The sequence below is a fragment of the Hordeum vulgare genome, chromosome 1H (assembly GCF_904849725.1).
Source record: "Hordeum vulgare subsp. vulgare chromosome 1H, MorexV3_pseudomolecules_assembly, whole genome shotgun sequence".
Lineage (NCBI taxonomy): Eukaryota > Viridiplantae > Streptophyta > Magnoliopsida > Poales > Poaceae > Hordeum > Hordeum vulgare.
The window spans coordinates 125,372,929-125,385,717 of record NC_058518.1 but is presented as its reverse complement, the minus strand read 5'-3'; positions in this window follow the sequence as shown (position 1 = coordinate 125,385,717).

Below are 12,789 nucleotides of genomic sequence, written 5' to 3'. Positions count from 1 at the left end.
ATGTTGTTTTTGTGGAGAAATAAAAGTTCTCGGAATGTCCTGAAAATTTACGGAGATTTTTTCTGGAATAAAATAAAAATACCTGCACAAAGATCCACCGGAGGGGGCGTGCCAGTGGGCCACAAGCCGCTGGGCCGCAGCCACCCCCCTAGCCCGCGCCGTGAGGGCTTGTGGGGGCCCAGGTCGCACCACCGCCCCGAAACTCAGCTCTATATCTTCAGTCTCGCCCAGAAAAAAATCAGAGAGAAGGATTCATCGCATTTTATGATACGGAGGCGCCGCCACCTCCTGTTCTTCATCTGGAGGGCAGATCTGGAGTCCGTTTTGGGTTCCGGAGTGGGGAAATCGTCACCATCGTCATCATCAACCTTCCTCCATCGACAATTCCATGATGCTCTTCACCGTTCATGAGTAATCTAATCGTAGGCTTGGTGGACGGTGATGAGTTGGATGAGATCTATCATGTAATCGAGTTAGTTTTGATGGGGATAGATCCCTAGTATCCACTATGTTCTAGATTGATGTTTCTACTACTTGGCTATGCTTAATGCTTGTCACTAGGGCCCGAGTGCCATGATTTCAGATCTGAACCTATTATGTTGTCGCCAATATATGTGTGTTTTAGATCCTATCTTGAAAGTTGTAGTCACCTACTATGTGTTATGACCCGGCAACCCTGGAGTGACAATAGTCGGAACCACTCCCGGAGATGACCATAGTATGAGGAGTTCATGTATTCACAAAGTGTTAATGCATTGGTCCGGGAGAACCTTAATATCACGTAGTTTCCATTAGGACCCCGCTGCCATAGGAAGGATGGACAATAGATGTCATGCAAGTTCCTTTCCCTAAGCACGTATAACTACATACGGAATACATGCCTACATTAGATTGACAAACGGGAGCTAGTTACTTATTTCTCCGTGTTATAGCTGTTACATGATGAATCACATTCGTCACACTCATCCATCACCGATCCACTGCCTACGAGTCTTTTACTACTGGTCCTTGCTATGTTACTTTGTCCAGGCTTGTCCCTTGCTACAACAGGGATTGGGCCACTTTGCTACTACTGTTGCTACTGCTGTTACTCTGCTACTTCTGCTACTGTTGTTCCTTGCTACTTCGTTGTTACTTGTTGCAAGACCTTTTTCGACACCGTTGCCAGGGAAGAATAGTTCCCCGTCCACATGCAACTTACTGGCGCCATTGATACAACAGTTAGGAATAGTCTGCCGTCAACACATCTCTTTCTGGCACCGTTGCTATCATACTACTTTGCTACTGATACTTTGCTTGCACACACTAATCTTTTTGGTGTGGCTGAATCTAACAAACTCAGCTGCTAATACTTGAGAATATTATTTCTCTTCCCCTTGTGGCGAAACAACAAATTTGGGTTGAATACTCTACCCTCGGAAACTGTTGTGATCCCCTACACTTGTGGGTTATCAGCCACAAGGGGCCAACCTACTCCAACAAGCTAAAATAATGTATGCGTCCATCATATGTGCTTCGTAAGGCAAAAGATGGACATGTCTATGCTCAGTTTGGTGGGGCTCGTAATGCTTTTCAATTCTATGCAATTTGGGTCCTTAATATTCTTGTTACTAACATGAGAGGTCCCATTGTAAAATGGGTGCCTCTAACCATGACTTGAAATGCGTGTAGGTTGATTTCTTCGATGGAGTCAAATGGGTGATTGATAGCGGTTGCACCAATCATATGACCAAAGATGGCACATTGCTCATGGACTTCATGGAAGCAATTCGACCATTTATGAGCATTGCCTTTGGTGGTGGGTCTAAAGGACAGGTACTTGGTTTGGGAAAGGTAGCTATCACAAATGACATGTCACCTGCAAATGCCATGCTTGTCCAATCCCTTAAATATCATTTGCTTTGTGTTTGTCAATTGGATTTTGTTCGCCATGATACACTTTTTGGACTAACGAATGTGAAAGTCTTTAAGAGAATACTCTTGAAGTTTCCTTTGTGGGGGAGTTGGATGGCAGACTTTTCACGGTTGATTTCTCAAAAGAGAGCACATTCCATGCAACTTGCCTCATGACCAAGGCCAACAAGGGATGGCTATGGCATTGACGGCTAGCCCATCTCAGCATGAGAAATCTTCAAGATCTCTTAAAGGGTGAACACATCCTTGGACTAACCAATGTATCTTTTTATAAAGATCGTGTGTGTGTAGTGGATGCATAGCCGGGAAGCAACATCAATCAAAGCATCCTCCTAAGAATATAGTGTCAACTTCAAGACCTTTGGAGCTCCTTCATGTGGATCTCCTTGGGCCTCATTCATGGGATAGTATTGGTGGGAAAAATATGGGTTTGTCATTGTTGCTGATTACTCAAGATACAGATGGGTGTTCTTTCTTAAATCCAAGAATGATACAAAGATCACTTTCATTCATTTTTCCAAGCAAGTTCAAGGAAAGTTTGACAAAGAAATCTTGGCAATAAGAAGTGACAATGGATCCGAATTCAAGAACTACACCCTAGCAAGTTTGATGAAGGAATCGAACATCAATAATCTGCACCATATACCCCACAAAAAGATGGGGTAGCCCAAAGGAAGAACTAAACTCTTGTGGAGATGGCAAGCTCCATGTTGGACGAGTACAAGTCTCCCATAGCTTTTGGGCAGAAGCCGTAAACACCGCATGCCATGCATCAAGTCATCTCTTCCTCCGCAAGATCTTGGACAAGACCCCATATGAGCTCATAACCGGAAACAAACTAAATGTCAAGTATTTCCAGGTATTTGGTTGCAAATGCTTCATTCTCAACAAGAGAGAACGATTTGGAAAATTTCAATCTAAAACAACCGAAGGAATACTTGTTGGATATGGATCAAACTCTCATGCCTAAACGATCTACAACAATTCCACCGGATGCGTTGTATAAACTTGTGACGTGGTCTTTGATGAATTTAATGGCTCTCACAGGGAGCAAGTTGATCTAAGTGATGCCGGTGAAGAAGATACTTTGCAAGACATTTTTACCATGAGTCTAGGTGCTCTCCTTCCAATGGAGCATGTTCCTTGTGAAGGTGAAGATGAGGACACAACCACCACTCATGCTCAACCAACTACTACAAGTTTAACACCACAAGATGTCATCCCTCAAGTGGAGTCCATAATTCAAGAACAAGAAGATGATCACCATTAAGTACAAGAACAAGAACATGCACATGTCGATGTTGACAAACCTTCTGATGATGATGAACATCAACAAATTATGTATGAAGAAGAATATCTTCCTCCACATATTAGAGATCCTTATGTTGAAGATACTGATGATGGGAACAAAGTTGAACCTCGTGAAACCTTAACCTCCATCATGGCTCATGTGGCCGGTCGTGTTGACGTTGACCAAATTCTCACCAAGATATCGGAAGGTAGAGTCACTCGTAAACAATTGACAAACTTCTGTGCTAACTTTTCATTTGTCTTTATTGTTGTGCCGCTCAAGTCACAAGATGCATTGACGGACTACGACTGGCTTGTTTCTATGCGAGAAGATTTGAACAACTTCGAGCACAACAAAGTGTGGTCTTTAGTCAAAAGGCCAACCAAGGAGCACAATGTTACTGGAACAAAATGGATCTTCAAGAACAAACAAGATGAAAAAGGAGTAATCATTAGAAACAAGGCAAGGTTAGTGGAAAAGGGTACTCACAAGTTGAAGTTTTGGACTTTGATGATACAATTTCCCCCGTTGCTCGTCTTGAATCAATTTGCATCTTACTTGCTTATGCTGCTTTCAATGGTTTTACTTTACACCAAATGGACATGAAGAGTGATGTTCTTAATGGTCCTCTATAAGAAGAAGTATATGTAGCACAAGCACCCAGTTTCATTGACCCCGACCACAAAGACTATGTGTACAAACTTCACAAGGCCTTATATGGCCTCAAACAAGCACCTCGTGCTTGGCATGACCATCTTAAGAAGTTTCTACTTGATGATGGTTTTGTGAGAGGGGTGATTGACCCTACTCTCTTCACTAAGAGGGAAAAGGGTGATTTGATCTTATGCCAAATTTATGTAGATGATATCATTTTTGGTTCCCCTAACATCCATTTATGCAAGAAGTTTGCGGAATCCATGACAAAGACCCTTGAGATGTCACTTAATGCGGACTTGAAGTTCTTTCTCAGTTTTCAAATTCAACAACGTCAAGAAGCATTTTTCTTGTCTAAAACTAAGGATATCAAGGACATTCTTGCGAAGTTCAGAATGAAAAATGCCAGTCCATACAAGACGCTCATGCCAATCATAGTTTCTCTTAACAAAGACACAAACGGTATTCCATTTGACCCATATCTTTACCACTCTATGATTCATTCATTGTTTTATCTTTGTGCATCTAGACCATACATTTATTTCATGTCTTGTCTAGATGTAGGCATTTATCTAGGGGGAGACACTCAATTCATGAGCTCTCTCACCCTATATGATGCATAAACAAACCAAACATTCTCAAAGTTATTATGATCACTTTTGTGACTTGATACTTTAAATGATAGAATTGTGGCAATGGGATCAAGGTTCATATCTTTGCATTCTCATGCCACGTTCGATCAAACATGGTGTCCATGCCACCTCTCCTGTGAGCAATGTTAAGAGCATCCCGGTTATCTCATATAGGGTCATCATTTCTTTGTATGGTCATATTCACTGTGTTCTATATACTGCATTTCGTCATCTTGTTGTTAGTACCATCTATGTCATTGAAATTATTCTAGCTATCCTCATCGACGTCCAGCCACCTCCGGTCGTCCTACTGTCCCCGGTCCTTCAACAGTCCCCCGACGTTCGAAATTCCCCGGTCGTCTGACACCTCTCGGACGTCCGACATTTCGGCCGCGCATACATAAAAAATCTGGGGGCTCGCGTGGCTGGACAGTTACCCTAAGTCTCGACACCGCCCCGTCCCAATTCCCTCTTTTTACCCGAGCGCCGCCGGGCCGACGCCGGACAAACTCCGGCTATTCCTTCGGCCGTCTCTCTCCGTTTCTCTGGCCCAAGGTAGCTCTTTTCATCCCCTTCCTCTAGAACCGATTCCCTCTTCGAAAATGTCTGATTGAATATGGGATGTGAGAGCCTCTTCTCTCATAGGTTGTTTGTCTAGACTGTTGGCGACTCCTCATGCCCATGATTAAGCACACCGGGCTCAAGACCTCCGCGGGTTCGTCTGCTCGAGCCTTCTGTTGTGATGGCTCCTATGACTCCCAATACAGGGCCCGTCCTCGTAAGCGCCTTGACAAGCGTCCCATTCGTGATGCTGTTTCTTCTTCGGAGGGATCTGACTATGAGGAAGACATGGAGTATGAAGAACGGGATGAATATGCCGGTGTTCGCGTCAATGCCCCAAAGCATGGTACTCGAAGGCCCTCGTACATGCCTCCTCCACCTCGGGATCAGCCTCAAGGTGATGCTTGACACATCTGTATTGAACCCCCTCCCTCTCTTGGTCACAAGATAAAGGATTTCACCCTAGTTTCCAAGCCATCTTATCTTAAGTTTCATCGCGACATTGACTAGTTTTGTATTGAGCATGACTCTATGGATTCTCGTTTCTATACAAATGTTCAGGCAGACATTTTCTCCACTGTCATTGTCCCCAAGGGTCTTTTTGTTCATCACTACATTGACTTACAACATACTCAGGCCCACCAGACGAAATATCCGGGTGCCATTGCGCTCACTAAGTCTTCTGGCTTTGCTGCCCCTTTTGCCTTTAAACATGCTGGCATTCATCAATTCTATGTCACTTGTTTCTTTGGTCCTAACAAGACCGTCACTTGGATGACTTCTGACACCGAGCTCTCCGCTACTTATTCTCAGTTTTTCGTCCTTTAGGTTTCCCTGACTCTGGTTTCAAAATCCACAAGGATCATCCTCATCATGAACCCAAAGCTGTTGAGGCTTGTGCCTATCTTCTAAAATCGCTTGATGATTTTGACGATGATGAAAAGGGCAAGGATCTAAATCAAGCTTCTATTCGGAGGTCTCCTTTCTTTATCATTTTTTAGTGTGTCATTTGCACCATCTATCCCAAAATGGGTGACAAGGGGACCTGTAGCGGGCACTGTATTGTTCTTACGTCCCGCCTTAATGCGTATCCGAAAGGGAAGATTAATGTTCCTCACTTTCTATGGCATGAGATTCATCTCGCTAGTTTTTAGTACAAGCGAGCGTTTCCTCATGCTTCTTTTATTCATGCTCTCATCAAGCATGTGTCCCCTTTCCCCATTGCTCACACTCATGTGCATCACTAGTGGGTCATTCCAGCTCATATGGCGTATGATTGGGCTTCCAAGAAATCCTCCTCTGCCCCCGTTTGGCGGGCTGCTGCCCGGTCTCATTCTGCTCCCTCTCGCTCAGCCGCCTTCGGTCACATTACTCACTTTCCAGGGAAGTCCCACTCTACCATGATGAAGGCCTTCTCCTTTTAGTGCGCACAAAACCACGATGTGGTCACTCGCATCATATCCTCTAAGCATGCTTTGAAGGCTCGTCTGAGAGACTCCGGAGCAACTGATGTGAGTGAGTATGAGCGTCTCCCTGAGGCTCCTCCTTCTGATTTTGGCTTCCCATCTGGTCCTGAATGGGCTGATTTCTTTCACGAGGTAGGAGGTAGTGGGACCCATGGTGCTGACGATGATGATGATGATGATCTCTGATATGTCCATTTTGCCTAATGTTTTCATGTTGATATTTATCGCTTCTCGGGCTGTTATTTCACTTCACGGTACAATACTTATGCCTTTTCTCTCTTATTTTGCATGGTTTACATGAAGAGGGAGAATGCCGGCAGCTGGAATTCTGGCCTGAAAGTGGAGCAAAGTTGAGATACCTATTCCGCACAACTCCAAACGCCGTAAAAATCAACGAGATTTGTTTTTTGAGATTTATAAAAAATACTGGGCCGAAGAAGCGCCAGAGGGGCGACAGCAGGTGGCCACAAGCCTGCTTGGCGCGGCCACCCCCGTGACCACGCCAAGGGGGCTTGTGGGCAGCCTGCTGGCCCACTGCCCCCTCTTCTGCTATATGAAGGGTTTCGTCTAGAAAAAATCAAGGAGGAGCTTTTTCGTGGATTCGCCGCCGCCACGAGGCGGAACTTGAGCAGAACCAATCTAGAGCTCCGGCAGGACGATCCTCCCGGGGAAACTTCCCTCCCGGAGGGGGAAATCGTCGCCATCGTCACCACCAACACTCCTCTCATCAGAGGGGACTCATCACCATCAGCATCTTCATCAACACCATCTCATCTCCAAACCCTAGTTCATCACTTGTAATCAATCTCCGTCTCGCGACTCCAATTGGTACTTGTAAGGTTGCTAGTAGTGTTGATTACTCTTTGTAGTTGATGCTAGTTGGATTACTTGGTGGAAGAGTTTATGTTCATATCCTTGATGCTACTCATTACCTCTCTGTTCCAGAATATGATTATGCTTTGTGAGTATTTACTTTTGTTCCTGAGGACATGGGATAAGTCATGCTAATAGTAGTCATGTGAATTTGGTATTCGTTCGGTAATTTGTTATGTTGTATGTTATTTTACCTCTAGTGGTGTTATGTGAACGTCGACTACATAAAACTTCACCATTATTTGGGCCAAGAGGAAGGCATTGGGAAGTAGTAAGTAGATGATGGGTTGCTAGAGTGACAGAATCTTAAACCCTAGTTTGTGCGTTGCTTTGTAAGGGGCTGATTTGGATCCACTAGTTTAATGCTATGGTTAGACTTTGTCTTAATTCTTCTTTCGTAGTTGCGGATTCTTGCGAGAGGGGTTAATCATAAGTGGGATTCTTGTCCAAGTAAGGGTAGTACCCAAGCGCTGGTCCACCCACATATCAAACTATCAAAGTAACAAACGCGAATCATATGACCATGATGAAACTAGCATGACAGAAATTCCTGTGTGTCCTCGGGAGAGTTTTTCCTCCTATAAGACTTTGTCCAGGCTTGTCCCTTACTACAAGAGGGATTGGGCCAATTTGCTGCACCGTTGCTTCTTTTGTTACTTGTTGCTTTCTACGAATCATCACACCACACAATCACTTGTTACCGATAATTTCAGTGCTTGCAGATATTTTCTTGCTGAAAACCACTTGTCAGATCCTTCTGCTCCTCGTTGGGTTCGACACTCTTACTTATCGAAAGGACTATAATTGATCCCCTATACTTGTGGGTCATCAAGACTGTTTTCTGGCGCCGTTGCCGGGGAGTGAAGCGCCTTTGGTAAGTGGAACTTGGTAAGGAAACATTCATATAGTGTGCTGAAATTTATTGTCACTTGTCACTATGGATACTAATCCTTTGAGGGGCTTGTTCGGGGTATCTTCACCTCGAACGGAAGCACAAATAGTTTCTCCTCAACCTGCTGCAGCTACTGAAAATATTTGCTTTGAATTTCCTTTGGGTATGCTTGAGAAAATGCTGGCTAATACATCACATCCAGACTTGCATTTAATCTATGTAGATGAAGTTTGTGGTTTATTTAAGATTGCATGTTTGCCCGAGGATGAGGTCAAGAAGAAGGTCTTTCCTTTATCTGTGAAGGATAAAGCGTTGACATGGTATAGGCTATGTGATGATACTGGATCATGGGACTACAATCGGTTGAAATTGGAATTTCATCAAAAGTTTTATCCTATGCATTTAGTACATCGTGATCGAAATTATAATTATAATTTTTGGCCTCATGACAGAGAAAGCATCGCTCAAGCTTGGGGGAGGCTTAAATCAATGTTATATTCATGCCCCAACCATGAGCTCTCGAGAGAAATTATCATTCAGAACTTCTATGCTCGGCTTTCTCATGATGATCGCACCATGCTTGACACTTCTTGTACCGGTTCTTTTATGAAGAGAGATATTGACTTCAAATAGAATTTATTGGAGAGAATTAAACGCAACTCTGAAGATTGGGAGCTTGAAGAAGGTAAGGAGACAGGTATGAATTTCACGTTTGATTGTGTTAAATCCTTTGTTGAGACAAATACTTTTTGTGACTTTAGCGCTAAGTATGGACTTGACTCTAAGATAGTAGCTTCATTGTGTGAATCATTTGGTGCTCATATTGATCTCCCCAAAGAGAAGTGGTTTAAATATCATCCTCCTTTAGAAGTCAATGTAGTTAAACCCACTCCAGTTGAAGAGAAAGTCATTGCCTATAATGATCTTGTGGTTCCCACTGCTTACATTGAGAAACCACCTTTCCCTGTTAGGATAAAGGATCATTCTAAAGCATCAACTATGATACGTAGAGGCTATATTAGAACACCTACACCCATGAGCAAATTAGAGTTGAACCTAGCATTGCTATTATCGAAGATCTTCTGTCCGGCGATGTTGAGGGACATAATATTCACTTTTGTGAAGATGCTGCTAGAATTGCTTAACCTCACGCTAGAGACAAACATAAGCCTGTTGTTGGCATGCCTGTAGTTTCTGTTAAGATAGGAGATCATTGTTATCATGGTTTATGTGACGTGGGTGCTAGTGTTAGTGCAATACCTCAATCCTTATATGATGAAAGCAAAAATGAGATTGCACCTGTTGAGATAGAGCCTATTGATGTCACGATTCAGCTTGCCAATAGAGATATACTATATGCCCTGTGGGAATTGTTAGGGATGTTGAAGTCTTGTGTGGTAAAACGAAGTATCCTGCTGATTTCCTTGTTCTTGCTACCGCACAAGGTAGCTTTTGTCCCATCATATTTGGTAGACCTTTCTCAATACTGTCAATGCTCATATTGATTGTGAGAAGCAAACTGTCACTGTTGGCTTTGAAGGTGTGTCTCATGACTTCAATTTCTCTAAGTTTGGTAGGCAACCTCACGAAAAGGAGTTGCCTAGTAGGGATGAAACTATTGGCTTAGCTTCTATTGTCGTATCTCCTACTGATCCCTTAGAGCAATACTTGCTTGAGCATGAAAATGATATGCATATGGATGAAAGGGATGAGATAGATAGAGTTGTCTTAGAACAATATCATATCCTTAAGAATAACTTGCTTGTTGAACTGCTTGGGGATCCACCCCACCAAAGGGTGATCCTGTGTTCGAGCTTAAACAGTTGCCTCATACTCTTAAGTATGCCTATCTTGATGAAAAAGAGATATATCCTGTTATTATTAGTGCTAGCCTCTCAGAGCATGAAGAAAAGAAGTTACTAAAAACTCTGAGGAAGCACCGTGTTGTTATTGGATATACTCTTGATGATCTTAAGGGCATTAGTCCCACTCTATGCCAGCACAAGATTAAAACCGATCCTGATTTCAAACCAGTTGCTGATCATCAAAGGAGATTGAATCCTAAGATGAAAGAAGTGGTAAGAAAAGAAATACTAAAGCTCATGGAAGCGGGTATTATCTATCCTGTTGCTCATAGTGATTGGGCGAGTCCGGTGCACTACGTCCCTATGAAGGGAGGCATTACCGTTGTCCCTAATGATAAGGATGAATTGATCCCACAGAGGATTATCACTGGCTATAGGATGGTGATCGATTTTAGGAAATTGAATAAGGCCACTAGGAAAGATCATTACCCTCTGCCTTTTATCGACCAAATGCTAGAAAGGCTGTCTAAACACACACACTTTTGCTTTCTAGACAGTTATTCTGGTTTCTCCCAAATACCAGTTGCACAATCTGATCAGGAGAAAACCACTTTCACCTGCCCTTTCAGTACCTTTGCTTATAGACGTATGCCTTTTGGCTTATGTAATGCACCTGCCACTTTTCAAAGATGTATGATGGCTATAATCTGTGACTTCTGTGAAAAGATTGTTGAGGTTTTCATGGATGACTTCTCCGTTTACGGGTCTTCCTTTGATGATTGCCTCAGCAACCTTGATCGATTCTTGCAGAGATGTAAAGACACCAATCTTGTCTTGAATTGCGAGAAGTGCCACTTTATGGTTAATGAAGGCATCGTCTTAGGACATAAAATTTCTGAAAGAGGTATTGAAGTCGATAAGGCTAAGGTTGATGCAATCGAGAAAATGCCGTACCCCACAGATATCAAAGGGATAAGAAGTTTCCTTGGTCATGCTGGTTTCTATAGAAGGTTCATTAAAGACTTCTCTAAGATTTCTAGGCCTCTTACTAATCTCTTGCGAAAGGATATTCCTTATGTTTTTGACGATGATTGTGAGGAAACCTTCGAAATACTTAAGAGGGCTTTGATAACTGCACCTATTGTTCAACCACCTGATTGGAACTTGCATTTTCAAATCATGTGTGATGCTAGTGATTATGTTGTTGGTGCTGTTATAGGGCAAACAGTCGATAAGAAGTTGAATGTTATTCATTATGCTAGTAAAACTCTATACAGTGCCCAGAGAAACTATGCTACTATGGAGAAGGAATTTTTAGCAGTCGTGTTTGCATGTGAAAAGTTCACGTCTTACATAGTTGACTCCAAAGTCACTATTCACACTGATCATGCTGCTATTAAGTACCTTATGGAGAAGAAAGACGCTAAACCTAGACTTATCAGATGGGTTCTCCTGCTACAAGAATTTGATTTGCACGTTGTTGACAGAAAGGGTGCTGATAACCCTGTAGCAGATAACTTGTCTAGGTTAGAGAACGTTCTTGATGACCCCCAACCTATTGATGATAGCTTTCCCGATGAGCAACTCAATGTCATCAATGCTTCACGTAGTGCACCGTGGTATGCCGATTATGCAAACTATACCTAGTTTCACATACCAGCAAAAGAAGAAGTTCTTCTTTGACTTGAGGCATTACTTTTCGGATGATCCTCACTTTTATAAGGAAGGAGTAGATGGTGTTATTAGACGTTGTGTACCTGAACATGGATAGTGATAGATCCTACAGAAGTGTCATTCCGAGGCCTACGGAGGACACCATGCGGGAGATAGAACTGCACACAAGGTATTGCAATCAGGTTTCTATTGGCCCACTCTCTTCAAGGATGCCCGTAAGTTTGTCTTATCTTGTGACGAATGTCAAAGAGTAGGCAATATCGGTAAACGTCAGGAAATGCCTATGAACTATTCACTTGTCATTGAACCATTTGATGTTTGGGGCTTTGATTACATGGGACCTTTTCCAAAATCCAACGGGTATACTCATATCCTAGTTGTTGTTGATTACGTCACTGAGTGGGTAGAAGCTATCCCCACTAGTAGTGCATATCACAATACCTCTATCAGGATGCTGAAACAAGTTATTTTCCCTAGATTTGGAGTCCCTAGATATCTAATGACCAACGGTGGTTCACACTTCATTCATGGTGCTTTCCGTAAAACGCTTGCTAAGTACAATGTCAACCATAGAATTGTGTCTCCCTACCACCCTCAGTCCAGTGGTCAAGTAGAGCTAAGAAATAGAGAGATTAAACTAATTCTGCAAAAGACTGTCAACAGGTCTAGAGAGAATTGGTCTAAGAAGCTCGACGATGCACTGTGGGCTTATAGAACTGCCTATAAGAATCCCATGGGCATGTCTCCATACAAAATGGTGTATGGTAAAGCATGTCATTTACCTCTTGAGCTGGAGCATAAAGCTTATTGGGCTATCAAAGAGCTCAACTTTGATTTCAAACTTGCCGGCGAGAAGAGGTTATTTGATATTAGCTCGCTTGATGATTGGAGAACTCAGGCATATGAGAATGCCAAGTTGTTCAAAGAGAAGGTTAAGAGGTGGCATGATAAGACGATACAAAGCATGAGTTCAATGTAGGTTATTATGTCTTGCTATATAACTCCTGTTTAAGATTCTTTGCAGGCA